General features: G+C 40.6%; 3 long non-coding RNA genes across 4 annotated transcripts; 2 read left to right on the top strand and 1 right to left on the bottom strand.

Moving 5' to 3' along the window:
• The first annotated feature begins 2,533 nt into the window (after nucleotides 1-2,533).
• LOC143126037 (uncharacterized) lies at nucleotides 2,534-6,704 on the top strand. Its single transcript, XR_012987357.1, has 3 exons — nucleotides 2,534-4,156; nucleotides 4,953-5,090; nucleotides 5,369-6,704. It is a non-coding gene; the product is annotated as an uncharacterized LOC143126037 (long non-coding RNA).
• A 7,036-nt stretch (nucleotides 6,705-13,740) lies between these two features.
• LOC143126360 (uncharacterized) lies at nucleotides 13,741-15,154 on the bottom strand. Its single transcript, XR_012987468.1, has 2 exons — nucleotides 14,819-15,154; nucleotides 13,741-14,325 (listed from the first exon to the last, which is right to left on the bottom strand). It is a non-coding gene; the product is annotated as an uncharacterized LOC143126360 (long non-coding RNA).
• A 901-nt stretch (nucleotides 15,155-16,055) lies between these two features.
• On the top strand, nucleotides 16,056-18,345 carry LOC143126359 (uncharacterized). 2 transcript variants are annotated; one of them, XR_012987467.1, is made up of 5 exons: nucleotides 16,056-16,396; nucleotides 17,112-17,197; nucleotides 17,466-17,553; nucleotides 17,657-17,880; nucleotides 18,061-18,345. It is a non-coding gene; the product is annotated as an uncharacterized LOC143126359 (long non-coding RNA). The 2 variants fall into 2 exon arrangements; XR_012987466.1 differs by having other exon boundaries at nucleotides 16,062-16,396; nucleotides 17,657-18,345.
• The last annotated feature ends 477 nt before the right edge of the window (nucleotides 18,346-18,822 follow it).

The raw sequence follows: 18,822 nt of genomic DNA, 5'->3' as shown, positions 1-18,822 counted from the left end.
GTCACCATTTATGTACAGTCCTTAAAGCGGGTAACTGAATATGACCACAGCGTTGTGCTAAAACATTTGTTCCTTTTAAGAAGTCTCCTCAGATTTTTTATGAAGGGAAGGCAGCTGGTGGACTCCTCCTGAGGAACCAGGCACTCCTGGGTGGTGGTGGGGGCTGTCTGCTTTGTGCAGCTGAACCTCCACCTGAACTTTCCCTAGGTGGGCTTGGAGGGCTCCTGGATGCTTCCCAGGGAAATAAAGGTCTCAGGTGCAGTGGGGGTGCCAGGTGTGTCGGGGGCCTCAAAATGTAATGACAGTGTCTCCTCATGCACTGTCTGGTCTTATTGTAAATAACAGGGACTGAGCAGCTAAAACATTTGACCTACCATTGAGAGAGTATCCTTTGATTTAGCTCACACAGCTGTATCAGCGCCCGACCCATCATCCTACGCACATCACGCTCTGGGGTCACCTCCTTTCAGTGCCACTGTGTCCCTTGCCTCCATGTACACCCTGTCCACCCTCTTGATCTTCTAGGTAGTGGTCCCCTTCTGGCGGTACTCAAGGGCCAGTTCTGCTGCAGCGGAGGGCCACGGGGTCAGTTGGGAGGACGAGGGCTCAAACCTAAAGGGGGGCAGGGCACAGATGCAACTTTCTACGAGGAAAAGACAAACAATTTAAATCACACCATACAGAATCCATTTTGAAGACACACACAGATCCCTGGAGTTGTAATAATAGCCCATCACTATTAGTTTGATAGTGGTGTACTCATTAACACACGTTAAAAAATCAGGTGTTCTGTTTACATATCTAAAGCATACTTAGACCTCGAATTTGGACTCCACACTGTAGTAAATACATCTAGAGGGTCTAAACATGCTAGCCAGATGATCTGATGAGGGCTTAAATACATTTACAGAGACCCTCAGCCCTCGTAAAAGTAGTAAACAAAAATAGTTCATTCATCACTCTGTTTTTAGCATGGAATTCCCGGTTGACATGTTTACACTTCTAAAGCATATCTACACCTCAAATTCCAACTCCAAACTGTTGTAACACCATCTCTATGCTCTTAAGAAGTGAGCTAGGGTGTCTGGTCACGTTTTTAAAGTATTTCCAGTGATCGTCAGGTCATTACAGTGGCGATTGGTAGCTCATTCATTTTCAATGCATTTAGCATTCTAATCGCGGTTGATATTCTAACGCATCTAAAACATATTTAACCTTTACATTTCGAGTCCACACAGTAGTAGTACATTCCCCAAGGTCTCAATGTGTAAAATCAATAGTCTGATCGCATTTTAAACGCATTTCAGAGAGATCGAACCTAGCTATTTTAATGTAAACAAGCGGTGCTAGCCTAGCCAATTCGTCGCAGAAAATTTGTGTCAGTACGGCGCTAACAAGATATTATCACGTAAAATCATGAATATCAGACAAATGATCCAAAAATATATCGAGTTTCATTCATTGGATAGCGCATAATTAGACCAAACTTACCTGAGAGTAAAAAGTAAGTCCGATATCTGTCATCGGTAACGCCCATAGATATATACACTAGATGTCGCCTTCTGCTTCTCAGCATGCGTCAACACCGCCGCCATCTTTGTACAGGGATCTGAATCGCTAAACTAGTTCTCCTGTATTGTCAGCGTTACCTATTTAGCGACGTTTGGCCATCCCCAGCGATAGAAAACCTTTTTAGCGATTAGCGACAAATTTGGGAACTTCTCACAATGATGGCAGATCGGCTTCTTTGTTGTTGAAACGTAAGAAAATCACCTTTCTCATGGCTTTGTCATTTATGAATTCAGCTACATCTCGTTTGCCCATGGCACTGACCCATGATTATAAAAGTAACGACTGGCGTAGCCTATGTAGTAGCAGAGGTAAATGTTCTACAGATCTACAGCAACTTCTGGTGAGATTACAACTTACATGAGTAAACGAGACGAGGGGTATGTGGCCTCAACCAGAGCCTGTCTACGAAGAGCCTGTTTACTTTCATTGTATCGAACCTGGTTGCAGTTTACTCATTGTTCCTCTAGGGGCCGCCGCTAGCTAGTGCAGAATGAATGGGAGTCTATGGGGCTAGACGGGTAAAATGTATCTTTATTATCGTCTTAAGCTTAGTTTTCTGTAGACTCAACCATAAATACATGCCTGTCAGTTGGAACAACCCAAAAAATTAGATAATTGCTTGAGATTTTGACGATTTATGGTGATTTTATTTTCGCTAGATCTTTGCCCAGATTGACGCTAATGCATTATAGAGGAGTGGATCACTGAAGCAAGATGGCGTCTCGATTGACGCATTCGTTCCAATGAACAGCAGTAGTCAAGGCGACATCTAGTGTATATATCTATGGGTAACGCCGACCACAACAAATGAATCAAAGATGGCCGCCAATCCGTAGTGATTTTAGGAGACCGGAAATGGCCTAAAAAAACCCGCAAAACAGCGCCAAAAAGGAAGTGGCGGCCAAAATAATATTACATCCGTAGTGGTTTAGGACTACCATTGGAAATGCATGGGAAACGGTTTAGGGCCGTTTAGCTAAAGAATCCCCGCCGCCGGCGCGGGGAGTTGCACCATCGGTTTTACTCCGCTCGCAGTGGCTACCGGTTTGCTCGCTTGTGTCAAGCAGAACTTGCTGCCCATTATCTGTTACAGACGATCATGGTCTAGGTTGCATGGGAAACTACTGGAGGGAGGTAGTTCTTATCTTGTTGCTTTGTATTAGAGCTGGTTGTAAAGCCCACTCGTTCCTGCTGAATGTTGAGATACATGTCACAAACATGTATAGCCTACTAGATGAAGACACTTGTTTTGCTATTTGCCTGTTTTTAGCTAACAACTTTTCGGTCACATTGGCTGTGTTAATAGTTACAGGCTCATGGAGTAGCCACTAGGCTACTGCTTGTCTGGAGGCATAGGGTGAACTGAAGTCAGTGTAGGCTAAATATCCCGTGAATCACACTTGAGCATTGCAAGCGGCCATGTTATATAGACGTGACATTTCTGATAAATCAGGCTTCCAGTCCTTCGTGGTTCTTTGGTAAAGTTTGCTTGGAATTGTGTTAACCAACGTGTTGTCTATCCTAAGTTGTTTGTCACTCAAATTTGCTTCAGTAGCCAATGTGCCTGTATTCCGTGATTTGCGTGGGTCCCAGCTTGTAACTTCTAACACGTTAACGTTACATACATCTCTTGCCACTTTGTTTGTTTTAGCAAGCAACTAGCTTTCCCTCATTGCAGATGGCTAATGGTTAGCCTACACATGAAGTTGGTACTAGGCTACAAACTGCTGCCGTTTGCCAAGGGTAATTGTATAACGTTAGCTAAAATTACCTAGCCTACTGTTTTGATTTTAGTAGGCTATTGACTATAGCCTACTCCTGCTAGTCAGTGTGTGTGTCACCGTGGGCTATGCAGTGGGTTCTAGCTTAGCTTGTAGGCCATTTCCTGCTACATGATTTTAATAATAACTTTACGAGTTTCTATCTCATTAAAGATAAGTAGTAGACCTACATAACAAACAGCTAACCAACTCAGCTGCGTTCTACAGCTAACGCATCTACATGTTGCTGACTGCTTACCACTTTGCCTGTTTGAAGAATATCGGCGTTTGATTTGTGATGAGAACAGTTTAATATGCATTGCGCTGCGGTGTTCATGATGCTAACCTTTAATGTACACCAAGCTGAACTGTCATTCGGCCAGATTCTGTGCCGCAACAATCTGGTATCATTCTGATCCAGACATGCACAAATATGGAGTCCCAGTGTGTGTGAGATGCGGAGTTGAGGTCAGTTACCCCCACCTCAATGCCGGCTTTGGCTGTAAGGCAGCTGATGCACAGGAGCTGTTGCTCTGTCGCTCATTGCTAAGAGGGCAAGGAAGGAATTTTTTCTCCTTTAAAGTGTTTGGGAGTTTTTTTTTTTCCCGCCTTCCTCTGTGTTGAGTGCCAGCATATTAAAGCCTTCCCTAGCTGACCATGGGAGCACAGGTAGGGGAGAGTGGGGTGATTGGTGCCAGTGGGGAAGTTGTGCCACCCCCTATTTCTAGGAAACTATAGAAAAAATTGGGTCATGTGACCACACATTTTTGAAGACACAGCCATTTCACTCATCCTGCAAAGAAGAGAGCCTCATTGCATGACAGGTAAGCACATTTAAGTTGAAAAAACTGTTTTTTGCCTTTCAAAGTAAAATTTCTATGATCATGTTTTTTTGATTGTTGTGTCAAAACAGTTATAGACAAGTTTGAAAAGATTTCACACATGTTTTAGTGCTTTGGTAAGCTACATTATGAGTCTATACAGCTAGCATGATGTTAGCTCAAATCTGATGGATGATGCATTTTTTCCAAAATGGTGGGGTTGGGGTGATTTGTGCCAAAGGGCCTGGGTTAAGTTGTGCCAGTGACACAACTCACCCCCACTTATAAATGTTTTAAACATTATTTTATTGTAATTGTGCATTTTATCCTTACATTTTATCACTAAAACTATGTGACAGTCTTAATTTTAGACCAAAAATAGAAATATACCATCATGCTACAGAGTTATAAGAAGACAGGCAGGGCATACTGTTTGGAGAAGGAGCTGGCAGAACATATTAAGGCACTAGCAGTAATGTTTCACGGTCTAAGTCCCATGAAATGCTGTGAACTTGCTCTTGAGTACGCAAAAAGAAATGACATCGATATCCCTGCCAGCTGGATCAGAGAGGAAAAAGCAGGTTTGGTTATGTGCATTTATTAATAAAAAGGGAAAGAAGTAAAAGGGAAGTTTATCAATTATTTCCCAGGAATGCTCATGCAGATAAGAGAAGCAAAATTGGGTACTTATTTAGAGCGTATAGCTTCAACTTATCTAAACACAAGGGACTCAAGGGCTCAATAAGGGACAATTTAAGAGATATGCTAATAATACTAATAAACTTTTAATATTTTCTAGGATGTGATTGGTTTGGAGCCTTTAAAGCACGCCGTCATTTGTCATGCCGCACTTCTGAAGCAACCTCTGTTGGTAGAGCTACTGCCATTAATAGGCACAACGTGGGGGAGTTATTTGATAACCTAAAGTGATGGACAGGTAATCATATGGCTTTGACATGTCAGCCCCAGAAAGACACTCCTGTGTACAGGACTCTCTCTCTCTCTCTCACACACACATGCTCTCTCTCTCTCTCTCACACACACATGCTCTCTCTCCCTCTCTCTCTCACACACACACACTGACCAGGAAGCCTGGGAAGGAGAGGGGGAACATCATCTCTAGGTAGTAGCAGAGTTGACATCTACACAACCACATCCAACCACCTAAATCTGCTGTAAACTTCTCTGATCAACAAAACTTTAATCTCATTTCAGGTATGACTTCCCTCCACACAAGATCTACAACATGGATGAAATGGTGTGGCAACGGAAAATGACCTTTGATGTGCTCATGTGGCGCAATAGGCTTGTAGAAAACTGGCCTTTGATGTTGTAAAATAACTTTAAATAAGTAATTTTGTATTGAATTTGTCTAGCTTTTATAAAGCATTACTGTGTCTGAGATCAAAATATACTGTTTTACTTCAATAATCTATGGCACAATTTACCCCAATGGATTCTCTTCAAAGGCACAACTTACCCCGCACCGGGGGCAAGTTGTGCCACAAGACCACTTTTTTTCAGAAAGCTATATCTCTTAAATACTATATTTCAGATCGAAAGTGATTGTTCCCAGAGATGCACCACATCCTGAAATATATGTTCATATTGTAGTTGGAAGCATTGCTATCATGGCCTCCCTTTAGTCACTTTAAGTCACTTTAAGTAAAAACTGGCACAACTCACCCCACTCTCCCCTACACCAGCGTGTAGCGTGAACCGCGTTCGTGCCCGTGTCTCTTCCCCAGCCAGGGACCGCGTCCTGGTTCTCCCTCACCCCTCTTTCCCTGGATTGGTGCCACCACCCATGGGGTCACCCAGTGTTTCCCATACATTGACTTATTTGTAGCGGCCTACCACAATATCAACATTGACCACCACACAATGATTTTCCAGGTTGTATTAAATTGCAAACCAACCACCACAATTGGAATTCAATTCTGTGGGAAACACTGGTCACCGCATCCTTCTAACAATGTTTTCCAGATCACACCCAGGTCAATCTTCTCTTTCCGCTCTTCATGTTTTGCTCTTTACAAACCCGTTTGCGTCATTTTTTAAGGTGTCTTAGTTGCCCTCATCTTTGGGCTGTATACACGGATCCTGCTGACTCCTGCCTGCACAGTGTCTCCTGCACGATCCCCCCCCAGAGTAATTTGGCTGAGCATCACAGTCCCGCCCACAGGAGTTTCTGGAAGTAAGAATTCAATGCAATTTCTCCATTGACAATTCGGGTATAAGCCATAAAAACTTAACTGCACATGGTAGACTCAAAACCAGCTACGGCTGTACTAAGCGATTGTGTATGCTCATATAGACTCCAAAAGTTCACGGGGCACTAACCTTGTTTTGAGATAAATGTCTTTTATTCAGGATGTCTTGGATAAGTACTTCATTACCCACAATCCCACAGTGATGCCTCTGATTGGTGGAAAGGCCGTTAAGGTCATAGTTTGAAACTTTATCAGCGAAAATTATTGACAAAGATGGCGGAGTCTTTTACTGCCTATGGCGAAATTCTTAATGTGATTAAAAACTTTCTTGACGAATATTGGTACTTGTATCAACAAGGATTGTGGTTTATATATAACACGAACTTAGTCAGGGCCAATACACCATCAAATAGAACACTGGAAATGCTAGTTTGAACACTTAACTTTTCAGTTAGCCGACAGGCTAATAATTAGCCTTTCAGACATTAGAATGTCATTATAATGCTGCTAACATTAGCCTACATGCTGCAACACAGGTATGAAATATATTATGTTTTAGTGACCTTGTTGTTTCTATGAATATGAATTGTTGTTTATATGAAACATCAACTTAGTCGAGGCTTGAAAAGCCCGGTATATCCCCATTAAGTACTTAAACCTTTGAACTAGCTAGCTAGCTGATAGCACAGGCTGGATGCTACGACACTGCAGTAAAATGGTTAGAACTAGCAAACCGTCCATGCCCCCGTGAATCTTTCACTGTTTCAAGGACGACATCAAGAGTGTCCAAAGGGGTGAAAACCACTTTAAATCGGGTCACATTATTGACTGTTGTGTGTCGAGGGTCAGCTTGTGGGTTTTGTAAGGGCCAGCATGAGGGACAAGACCTATCAAACCTACGAAGTTGTGTGGTGAGTTTTGCAGGGAGGTTGGTAATGCTAGTTAACATTAGCTAGGCTACTGTAGCCTTCATACTGTACGAGCCATATCATCAATCATTAACCTAGAAATACTTCTTCGTACATTTAATGAACATTTTGTGTAATAATTCACAGCAAGTTAATAAACTGAATATGGTGGTCCAAGAGCAGACCATGCACCGGTCCATGCATCAGGATGGCAGTCAGATATGAAGCACTGCACAATGTTGCTAACGTTAACGTTAACCGGTTTCACACACACGATATAAAATACACGATGGTAAATATAACATTCAATACCAAAACACTATTATTTACACGATTACTCCTGAAATAACTGCTATTAACTATATAAAAAACATTGTTTGGAGGAAAGGGTTCGCGTGTTGTCCCCGGTTGGAAACATGGTTGGAAATGATTTCGCGCTGGTCCAGTGTTGCCAACTCTTGCGAGACAAATAAGCAACTCTCACCTCAAAAAGAAGCCCAAAAGAAGCCCAATGCCGCTTTAACCTGCCACAGCCTTAACAGCGCCTATTTGTATAATGAGTGAAACAATTACTTTCCAAAGCCAAAACTATCATTTATTTTACTTTGTATTTAAACATTTGCCCCCCAAAAATTAGGCTAAATTAAACTCATTGCAAATGTAACAACATAGGCTACACATTCGCACACGTGTGTGTGAGAGAGAGGTGTGTAGGCCTATTCCTTCCTGTGTGGTTTATTACGAATATGAATCAAACCGTAACAATAAAAAAAAAATCAACAATAAAAAAAGTGGACCAATAGGCCTAGCCCACATGGCAATTATTACCCTGGCCTTTATTTGTTCGAATAAACAATGCCCCTGGCTATTATCAGAGGCCCGGCTATAGAGAATATAATCTCGGCCATAATTTGAGGATTTACTGTATGGCCATAGGATCTGAGTATTCAGGGTATAACCTACATTGAAGACAGGTATTTTCTACTCCTGCATTTGTGAAAATAATTCCGTTCACACCTGATGATGAAAACAGCCATAGACCTGAACTCATTGATCAGACAGGTGACCAAATTCCAAACCAACAAGGGAACAGCGTCAAGCAATGCAAAACGCCGCAAAAGCCTTGGACAGCTGTAGCGATAGTCTGGAAAAAGAATCCCCATCCCTAAGCCCAGTCCCCTATGTCAGTTGGTCTCAGATTTAACTAACCCAATAACCCCTAACCCACAAATTGTCCAGACCAGTACTGCTTCCCAACCACCAATCAGAATCAACCAAATTAACAAGAACAACAAGAATTCTTATTTGGAACACTGGAAGAAAGAAACAAAATTATAACACAAACTAGAATGTTACATTGGCATACGAAAAGACTATCAATTGGCAGAGTATCTCCACACTGTCAGAGATACGAAGCAGACAGATCCTCACCAAGTACAGGCTGAGTGACCACAGTCTAGCCATAGAGAAAGGCAGGCACAAGAAGTCATGGCTGTCCAAAGAGCAAAGGACATGTGGTCACTGTATGACAGGGGAGGTAGAGTCAGAGGTGCACTTTCTGCTACACTGTGACAAATATCGGTCCCAAAGAGACAAATATTTCACCATTTTGAACAACATCATTCCCAACTTCACAAAACTGGAGGAACAGAAAAAACTTGCTGTAGTTTTGGGTGTGGACACCAGCACATGCATACTGGCAGCCAGTTATGTGTCCTCACTCCATAACCTGAGAGAAGGCATTACTTAAGATAATCACCCCACTACCTCCACCCTTCAACATAACACTGCTCCCCAGCCCCAGTCTATTACACCATGTCTCCTGTTTGTTTTGTTTTGTCCTGTCTTGGTTTTCCTATGGACGTGTACAGACAATGGTCTTGTATGGTTGTGACGTGCTGTGTGTGTGTGTGTGTGTGTGTGTGTGTGTGTGTGTGTGTGTGACGGAAGTGTAACAATGTTTGTAATGTTTGTACATGTTTATATCATTTTGTATTTGTATTTTCTTTAATTATTATTATTACTGTGAATGCTTTGGCAATGCATCATATGGTGTGTCGTGCCAATAAAGCATATTTGAATTTATGTAGGTCAAGAGTGGCGTCACTGACTCACTCACTCTACTCTACTCTACTCTACCTCTCTACTCTACTCTACTCTACCTCTCTACTCTACTCTACCTCTCTACTCTACCTCACTCACTCTCTCACTCTACTCTACTCTACCTCTCTACTCTACCTCTCTACTCTACCTCTCTACTCTACTCTACCTCTCTACTCTACCTCTCTCACTCACTCACTCACTCACTCTACTCTACCTCTCTACTCTACTCTACCTCTCTCACTCACTCACTCTACTCTACTCTACTCTACCTCTCAACTCTACCACTCTACTCTACTCTACCTCTCTACTCTACCTCTCTACTCTACTCTACCTCTCTACTCTACCTCTCTACTCTACCTCTCTACTCTAACTTTTCTAATTTCACTCTCTCTGCCTCTCTCATTGTCATTCTGCCGGGGCCCCATTGGATGGCTTGGGAGACTCGGTCCTGGTGGGTCGCTGTGTGGGTTTGGCATTGGTTGGGTCCTGTGGGTTATCCATTGGCCCTGGGCCCCCGTTGTGCACCCCCCTCATATGCTCATGCACATGCCTTGTCCTGGAAGCACACAGCACGCTTAATCTCTTTTAATTGCACTACATATTAGGTGACATTCATAAAACACAAACAAAACTACAAAACAGGCTAGGGTAAGGGTGGGGTGCAGGTAGATACCTCATCAGGTGTCTATCTGCATGCCTCACTTATTTTAATGCACACATTACAGAGGAGGCATACATCTTACACAGGGTAAGTGTGGTGTGCATGGGGAAATCCTGACATATATTCACCATGCATGCCCACTTCTTTTAATGCTACACACTAGATAGAGCTCTCAACCTAGCCATTCACATACATATTTAGGTCAAGAGTGGCGTCACTCACTCACTCACTCACTCACTCACTCTACTCTACTCTACTCTACTCTACTCTACCTCTCTACTCTACTCTACCTCTCTACTCTACTCTACCTCTCTACTCTACCTCTCTACTCTACTCTACTCTACCTCTCTACTCTACCTCACTCACTCTACTCTACTCTACCTCTCTACTCTACTCTACCTCTCTACTCTACCTCACTCACTCTACTCTACTCTACCTCTCTACTCTACTCTACCTCTCTACTCTACCTCTCTCACTCACTCACTCACTCTACTCTACCTCTCTACTCTACTCTACCTCTCTACTCTACCTCACTCACTCACTCACTCAAATTCAAATATGCTTTATTGGCACGACAAACCATATGATGCATTGCCAAAGCGTTCACAGGAATAATAATAATTAAAGAAAATACAAATACAAAATGATATAAACATGTACAAACATTACAAACATTGTTACACTTCCGTCACACACACACACACACACATACACACACACACAGCACGTCACAACCATACAAGACCATTGTCTGTACACGTGCATAGGAAAACCAAGACAGGACAAAACAAAAACAAACAGGAGACATGGTGTAACAGACTGGGGCTGGGGAGCAGTGTTATGTTGAAGGGTGGAGGTAGTGGGGTGGTTATCTTAAGTAATGCCTTCTCTCAGGTTATGGAGTGAGGACACATAACTGGCTGCCAGTATGCATGTGCTGGTGTCCTCACCCAAAACTACAGCAAGTCTTTTCTGTTCCTCCAGTTTTGTAAAGTTGGGAATGATGTTGTTCAAAATGGTGAAATATTTGTCTCTTTGGGATCGATATTTGTCACAGTGTAGCAGAAAGTGCACCTCTGACTCTACCTCCCCTGACAGTGACCACATGTCCTTTGCTCTTTGGGCAGCCATGACTTCTTGTGCCTGCCTTTCTCTATGGCTAGACTGTGGTCACTCAGCCTGTACTTGGTGAGGATCTGTCTCTGCTTCGTATCTCTGACAGTGTGGAGATACTCTGCCAATTGATAGTCTTTTCGTATGCCAATGTAACATTCTAGTTTGTGTTGTAATTTTGTTTCTTTCTTCCAGTGTTCCAAATAAGAATTCTTGTTGTTCTTGTTAATTTGGTTGATTCTGATTGGTTGTTGGGAAGCAGTGCTGGTCTGGACAATTTGTGGGTTATTGGGTTAGTTAAATCCGAGACCAACTGACATAGGGGACTGGGCTTAGGGCTGAGCTCTTGGGATTTAAGTGCTTACAGCACGCTTACTCTCTTTTAATTGCACTACATATTAGGTGACATTCATAAAACACAAACAAAACTACAAAACAGGCTAGGGTAAGGGTGGAGTGCAGGTAGATACCTCATCAGGTGTCTATCTGCATGCCTCACTTATTTTAATGCACACATTACAGAGGAGGCATACATCTTACACAGGGTAAGTGTGGTGTGCATGGGGAAATCCTGACAGATATTCACCATGCATGCCCACTTCTTTGAATGCTACACACTAGATAGAGCTCTCAACCTAGCCATTCACATACATATTTAGTGAATGCACTAAAAGAAAAAGCACGACGAGCATTTTATGCAATAAAAAGAAATTTTCATCAAATAGATATACCAATTAAAATCTGGTCCAAAATATTTGACAGTCATTTTGCCAATTGCACTTTATGGAAGTGAAATATGGGGTCCACTCAGTAAGCACGACTACTCAAGATGGGACAAACACCCAATCGAAGCCCTGCATGCTGAATTCTGTAGAAATTTGTTACATATCCAAAGAAAAGTACCCACAAATGCTAGCAGGGCAGAATTAGGCCGATTTCCACTATTGATTAATATCCAAAAACGATCACTAAAATTCTGGATTCATCTAAAATTAAGCCCTCAAAATTCACTACATTTTAAAGCATTTAAATCCCAAGAGCTCATCCCTACTGTGACAAATATCGGTCCCAAAGAGACAAATATTTCACCATTTTGAACAACATCATTCCCAACTTCACAAAACTGGAGGAACAGAAAAAACTTGCTGTAGTTTTGGGTGAGGACACCAGCACATGCATACTGGCAGCCAGTTATGTGTCCTCACTCCATAACCTGAGAGAAGGCATTACTTAAGATAATCACCCCACTACCTCCACCCTTCAACATAACACTGCTCCCCAGCCCCAGTCTATTACACCATGTCTCCTGTTTGTTTTGTTTTGTCCTGTCTTGGTTTTCCTGTGGACGTGTACAGACAATGGTCTTGTATGGTTGTGACGTGACGTGCTGTGTGTGTGTGTGTGTGTGTGTGTGTGTGTGTGTGTGTGTGTGTGTGTGTGTGTGTGTGTGTGTGTGTGTGTGTGTGTGTGTGTGTGTGTGTGTGTGTGTGTGTGTGTGTGTGTGTGTGTGTGTGTGTGTGTGTGTGTGTGACGGAAGTGTAACAATGTTTGTAATGTTTGTACATGTTTATATCATTTTGTATTTGTATTTTCTTTAATTATTATTATTACTGTGAACGCTTTGGCAATGCATCATATGGTGTGTCGTGCCAATAAAGCATATTTGAATTTATGTAGGTCAAGAGTGGCGTCACTGACTCACTCACTCTACTCTACTCTACTCTACCTCTCTACTCTACTCTACCTCTCTACTCTACCTCACTCACTCTCTCACTCTACTCTACTCTACTCTAAAAAATATCCGTTTAGTGATAGCTTGATTTCAATTTATTTTATATTAATAAGCTACATTATTATTGCAAATATCGTATTATTAATAATGATATATTGAGTTATTGTTAATGATTATAATGTTGATTGTAGGCCTTTACATAGCCATATACACAACGCCTATGCATATTACATAGGTTGATTAACTATTGAACTATAAATGATGTTCTATTGATTAACAGTTAGTTAGAAAACAATTACAATATTTGTTTTTCAGATGGCTATGATAAAGTTGGGTCGTAGTCTTTTATTTGGTAGTAAATCATTTGTAAACGTAGTAAATCATTTGTAAACTATCTAAAAATGTACTTTTTATAATTAATTGATGATAAATGATTGCATCAAACCTTTTTTTTAATGGCTATTATGAAGTTGCATCTTAGTCTTTTATATGTTAATAAACAATTTGTAAATTATCTAAAAATGTCAATCTTATAATCAATTGATGGAAAATGACTGCATGAAACAAAATTTTGGGTGGCTATTATGAAGTTACATCTTAGTCTTATATTTTAATGAACAATTTGTAAATGATCCAAAAATGCTGTATTTCAAACTGATGGGATATACCTGGAGCAAACAATGTATAAACACATTGAAGTTGTAACTGGTGTTCATAGTTCTGTACTTAACTTATGACTTTGCCGATTAAAGTCAAATATTGTTAAATGACAATAGTGATAATGAAAACAATAACACTTTACATACACTGCAATTACAGATGCTTAACACATTGTAAAGCATTGTCACACATCACAATTGGCTTTAATATCAAGAGATATTTATTGAAATCAAAACTTCTGATCCATCAGAGGAGGGCAATAAGCAAATAAAAATTAAACAAAAAACATAATAGCTTAAAAGGCTATCAATCCTTCATTGCAACACCACAGCATAAACAAAACAGGGTGGTGGGGCGAGGGGCACTTACTTCTGCTGCCTCTTCAGACAATCAGACAGTAAACATGAACACAACATGAATGAACACTGCTTAAACATAAGAGGGTTGTTGGCGGGGGGCTTACTTCGGCTCCCTCTTAATGTAGGGTATGAGATTGCCCTCATGTTTGAGTTTTGCTATCTCAGCTCTGACCTGTGTATCATTCTCAATAAGGTCTTCACATTTACTTAGAAAATCAGAAATTTTTCCTCTTTTGTTGTAGCCTGCCAAAAGCTCCTCAAATTTTTCTGGTGAAGCTATAGCCAACTCTGGGATAGCTGCTTTTGATCGAACGGTCACCTCTGTAACACCAGCAATGGTACACGCTTCCCCAAGTTTTTTTCCACGGTTGTAAGCCCGCAGAACCTTCTTGTACCTTGCAACGATGTCTTTTGGACTGGAAGCTGCATCAGTAAGAAATAAAACAAATAGAGATTAACTGGACTGTGAGATGAGACAAAATATTGTTGACATTAACATGCATCACCCATAACTTGACCATGCCTAAGCTGGTTAAGAGTATTTTGGGTATTGGATATTTCAAAGTGGTAATATGGTGGCAGCATGGAGGGGAGTGTCTCCAGGACGCTGGTTTCACTGTTAAGCCTTCATGAGGTGTCGTGGGCCTAACTTAACGAAACATCGGTGAATGAGGGTGCCCACTTGATAACCCCAATGACATGCCACATACTATATACTGCTGTTGGATGGGCCATTTGTCTTGTGTTTGTGACCATTTGTTGGTGGATTTGTGGGTAGCGTGCTTTTTAAAGTTAATTTTGAGTAGGGGCTTCTGAATGTGTTTTTACCTTGGATTTTGGCACAAGGGATTTTAACTTTAATCCTGTGTATTAATGTAATTGTTTTTGTAAACAGGAGCCCTCCCTTATGACTCACCTCTTTGTCCACATTCAGGTTTTGCGGACTTCTGTTCCTTCTTGTGCTTTTTGCGATGCCTTGCTTTTGCCGACTTCTTTTCCTTCCGATGCCTTTTGTCTTTCCTTGTATGCTTTTTTTTGTAACGCCTTTTCTTATGACTTTCATCGTCTGATGACAATGAAGAATTGGAGGAAGAAGAGGAAGATGAATTACTGGTGGAAGAGGACTCAGATGATGACTCAGATGAAGTGGTGTGGTCAGAAGTTGTGGTATGGCATATCTTGTCTGAAAAGAAACAATAAGGAAAGGGGACGGGAAAGTTTAATCAAGTGAAGTTTAAGTGAGAAGCTTCAGTACTCACATACTGTACATTTTGTCAGGTACAAAGGTGTATCCCAGCTAACACAGTTACGTCGCCGTTACGTGGCGGTTACGTAACTTTATTACCAAACATACGTTGCCGCCACGTAAGTTCTAACGTTGCCGACACGTGCGGGTGAAAGACGCGATTACGTTGCCGCAACATATCTTGGCAACGTTTCTCGCACGTAACCTCCACGTAACCGCCACGTCGCGGCAATCAAAAGACATACTGGCGACATTGTAGCAACCTTCCTGAGAAAGGTTGCCATAATGTCGCCAGCACGTTAGGGCGGATCTGCATGTGCAGTCCTCATTTGCCCTTTATAGAATCCACAAAATCTAGTTGTCTGAAAATAGACAAGCCACATTCATATACCTGCATTTGGCTATAGTGGCTGTTGCTAATGTTGACTCCAAGCCTATTCAAGACAACTGTACTAACAAATATCAATTTATTATGACTGCCACGCAGCGAAGCAGGTGCGGTCAGAGTTATGAGAGTTCTCATTTGCCTTTAATAGAACCCACAAAATCTAGTTGAGAGCCTAGACAAGCCACATTCATGTTTTACCTGCATTTTGACTGATGGCTGTTGCTAATGTTGAGCCTATTCAAAAGAAAAGACAGCTGTACACTAACAAATATCAATTTATTATATTTTATTTAAAAAAATCAATTTTGCGGATGGTCTTCCACCTGCCGTTCCATCCGACCCTGTGAAGAACAAATAAAAGAGAACAACAGGTAAGTGCATTTATATTAATTTTACATTCAGTCAAAAGTCATTTTACATTTAGTCAAAACTTAAATAGGATATGCCAATAGCTGGTTATGCTAGACTTTTTGCTGCTGCTGGGTCATTACTTCGCCCTTGCGCTTGTAGCCTACACTGAAAAAAATGGAAATAGGGGGTCTTTGATTTGACACAAATTAATTTGATATATGCAACATGATTGTTTTATATTCCGCTTGCAAACGTGTTTTAATTAAGTAGATTTCAAGAGATAATTTTGAATGCTGGATGTAGACATTTTTCTTGTGTTGATCGAAAGTGAAAATGTTAAGTTCAGACATACTCCAGAGCAGCAGGTGGCTGTAATGTGTCATTAAAAAAAATACATAGTAGTAGAAGAAGAAGTTTTTGAAGCATGGTTTGACCGTTAAAGTTTGGATATCTATCATCAGTGACTGAAGTGGAAGAGAGAATGGCAAATCGAATTAGCCTACTGAAGGGTAAGTTTATCAACCTTATGATCATGTTATATTAGACAATAAATCTCCTAGCTGTTTTCTTACAGTATTACAGCGTTGCAAAGTTGACCCTTGATGTCTTTGTATTATTTTTTGGTCCGTTTCTTTCTACCAAGTTAACGTTAGCCTAACCAACCAGTTAGCTGCATCTGTTGGGCGGTTGGAAAAATACATAAATCATAGTAAAGCTAAATTGGGGTTGGTTTGGTACAGTCCATTAATTTGATCACGTTTGAAGCATAATAAGTTGTATGTGAGTGAAAAGCCTGTTAGCCTGTGTGCGCCAAGTGTGTTGCCAGCAAATGGCTGCCTAAAAGCAAGCTAGCATAGCCATGTGGACAAAAAGCCATTTGCAAAGTTACATTATAGCATCCAAAAACGTTTAGCCCTAGGAAGTTGTCTCCCCATATGATGAAAATATGAAATATAAATATTTTGATTTGTTTGTGCAGGCAAAAAAACAGGCAGTACAGTGTACGCATACAACTTTTTTGTTACTGAGTCTAAGATGTAGTGATGTTACTGTTTGAAGTCACTGAAGTTTGATCTTTTATTTATTTATGAATTTACTGTTGATAAAATGAATGTCTTATACACCAATAAATGCCTGTTATGCCAGATGTGTGGTGCAGTATGCGTATGTTTTGTCTGGCACTGTCGTATGAAACTAATTTTCTTCCTGCTAATCTTATTTCAGATCAACACGGAATTTCAAAAGAATCACAATTGTCCCACTTCAATCCAAGTTCCTGTCTCCAAGCAATGATTAAGCAAATTACTGATGTGAGTAATGCAGAGTTTTAATCATGCAAACCTTACAGAGGCTAATATTTTTGATCATGTTGATATTGATACTTCTTCACATATTGTTCTATTATTATTCTATTATTCATCACATCCTAAAATTTGTGATGATCTCGGGAAGAATAAAGTATCTATCTATTGTATTCGTCTAACTTTTTGTTTCTTTTTATCATATGGTCGTTTACAACAGTGGCTGACTTAAATGAAACTTGGATTAACGTGCTAATCAATAATGTTTTTATTTCAGTGTGATATAGATGCTGGCCGAGTGTCTCCTGAAGGGACTCTGTATCTACACGGGGGAAGATCCTGAAAACTTTGTGCAGGAATATGTGGTATGTACATGAACATGTCTATTTTTCACATTCATTTCTCAATAGGGCTTTGTTAGAGGGTCTCATTTTCTTACTGTTATGTGCATTTGTCTGCCTAATTCAGGTCATGGATGAAGTTGAAGACAACTGTTGAGGTTTATGTCCTGAGAGAACATGAGGACATTGGGGTCGTACTCCAAGGAATAAAGTTTTTGACAGATCTACATGGCCGTTAGCTGTCACTGATGATGTCGGAGTTGATAACCTCATGTACCTGCCCGTGCTTAGATACACCTTTGAGGCATTGTAAAAAATCTTCATGGAGCTGGATGAAGGCAAACTCCAAAGGTTGGTTAAAGAACAACCTGTTTCAGTGAATGACTTTCCATTTTTATTTTTTGAAAAAGAAATACTGTTTTTACTATGTTGAAACCTGAAAGGACTATCAATGGCTGAGTGACCACGGGTCATGAAATCTTTTTGTGGATGTTTTTTATTATTATTAATTATTAATTATCTTTATTTTAGGAACTAGAAATGTCACCTTTTGGTCAGTCATCTTTGAATCTGGTCCATCAGTCTTCAGGCCTGATCTCTCACTTTCTTTCTCTTCTCTCCCTCTCTCTCTTCCCCCTTCTCTCTCCCTCTCTCCCCTTCTCCCTCTCTCACTTCTCTCTCTCCTCTTCCTCTCTCACTCCTCTATCTTTCTCCTTTCCCTGTGATGTTTGCTGCACTTTTTTCCATTTGTCAATTGCTGGATAAAAAACAATACTGTGTATTTCATGTTGCTTTCAATAAAAATTGACTACTAAACTGACTTGACTCTTTTCAGTAAAAAGATATATAACAGATGTCTGCAATTCTAGAAAGAAAGAAAAAACAGTTAAAACACACTGTTCTGTTACTATAGGGACATAAAACTTTAAGAGTTTATTTTTTTAGCATTAATAAATGAAGTTAGAAGTACCTTTTACAATCTATTACTATTGACATGATAAAATTACTTTTGCATTACACAATACATTGGTATTACATAAATATGAAGGTATTATCTTCATTCAACATGATTTTTTTATGTAATACGATGTGATTTCAATGTGTAGGTTTTACAAGAAACGATTAACTAGAACAAAAGTGTAAAAATTGTGTCAGCTGGACACATTCTGATTATGTGGGACCGATGTACACATTAAAATCATGTAAATTCAAGGAACTTTTTTTTTCAGTGTAGATCAGAGTGTGAGGATGCGCCGACGGCTATCAAGTCGCGGAAATAGTAGGCGAGATGCG

This window comes from Alosa pseudoharengus, unplaced genomic scaffold, assembly GCF_046254945.1.
Source record: "Alosa pseudoharengus isolate Yale_2024_CS ecotype anadromous, Long Island Sound unplaced genomic scaffold, YU_APseudo_1.1 YU_APseudo_1.1_scf_16, whole genome shotgun sequence".
NCBI lineage: Eukaryota > Metazoa > Chordata > Actinopteri > Clupeiformes > Clupeidae > Alosa > Alosa pseudoharengus.
Note: the sequence above shows the minus strand (reverse complement) of the source record. Positions and strands in the feature narration are given on the sequence as shown.